Source organism: Malurus melanocephalus, unplaced genomic scaffold, assembly GCF_030028575.1.
Source record: "Malurus melanocephalus ecotype Western Australia unplaced genomic scaffold, MMel_1.1 scaffold_1241, whole genome shotgun sequence".
Lineage (NCBI taxonomy): Eukaryota > Metazoa > Chordata > Aves > Passeriformes > Maluridae > Malurus > Malurus melanocephalus.
In genome coordinates, this window is record NW_026624473.1 from 21,022 (window position 1) to 22,472 (window position 1,451).

The window sequence follows — 1,451 nt, forward strand, 5'->3', positions numbered from 1 at the left end:
GAGGAGGAGGAGGGTTTGACGTGTATTTTTAGTTGCTTAGCACAGCCCTGAAATATTTCGGCAGCCACTCCCTCCGCGTCGCTGGTGTAACTATTCCTGTGCTGCCTCCTCTGAAGTTGTGAGTCACCGTGGGGCGGCCGCAGCGACACAGCCCCGGGCTGCCACCGGCTCCAGTGCCACCAAAACACCCGGCCGGGGAGCGGGGACACTTTCCAGGGTGGCCTCGCTGGGACTTTCCGTGCGGGACGCGGTTCTGTCCCCACCCACGCCGGCAGCCAGGCTCAGACCTTCCCTCCTCCTCCTCTCTGCCTGTTGCTTTTATCTCCTCGCTTTTTTATTATTTTTAATTTTTCAGCCTCTCCCCAGACACCAAAAAAAAAAAGCCCAAAAATCCCAGCTGAGCGTGGCATCGATGCTGTTTCACAGAGCCACCCAAAGCTGCCCTTTGGGGTGGGGAGATACAAAAATATTCCTGCAGAGATGGGGAAAGGAAGGGGGAAGCAGGCAGGGAATGCTGCAGGGGTAATTAAACAAATAATTAAACRAATAATTAAACAAATAATTAAACACAGAACTGAACGAGCTCCACCAGCTGACCCCAGAGCTTGGCCAGGATAAGGAGCACTCGGAGGACTCGACCCTGGGCTGGAGCCAAAGGTCCCATGGGTGGGGAGAGGATTTACCCAGCCCTGAAACCCCRGCGGCCGCAGGGATGCAGAGGGAGGGGTAAAGCTCGGGAAGGGAAAGTCTGACACACGAGTTTTCCAGGAGGGAGGAGGCATCACCCCATTCCCTGGAACCGGGAGAAGCCTGGGATCGGCGGTTACCAGGAGAGGCTGCGTGGAGCTGGAGTTGGGAATTGGAATTTTGAGGGATTTGTCCCCAATTTCAGAGCTCAAGGAAGGGTTTTGGGTCGCACAGCAGCACAGACACACAGAGAGAGGCAGCTGGAAGAGGCTGGAGTTTTATTCCCACTCACCACCGCGCCCAGTGCTAGAAACATTAAAAAAATAAATCTATAAAAGCACGTTCTTCACTCCTTTTGACAACAGCAGCGATGGCAGAGGCTCCAACACCAGAACCGGTTGTACAAACCCCAAAACCTGCTCAAAACCAGTCCCAACATCCCTTTTCCCCCTAAAATTCAGCCGTTTCAGCTGGGTCGAGGCACACTCAGAGTTGTTTCTTTTCTCAATTCAGACACTCTGAATTTTGCTTTCCATGGGGTGGAAGACTGGAGAAACCAGGAATTCCCAGGAGTTTTGGGAACCTGCAGAAGGGACACGTTCACACGCTGGCTTTGTCCCCAAGGGAGGATAATTGGTGGCCAGGGGAGGAAGTGACAGGTCCAGGCAGCGAGGTCAATCATCAGGTGCTGGGAGGAATTAGGGTTGGGAAATATTGTCAGAGTTCAGGACTCGGTGTCACAGAGAGAGTTTTCCAAGCTGGGG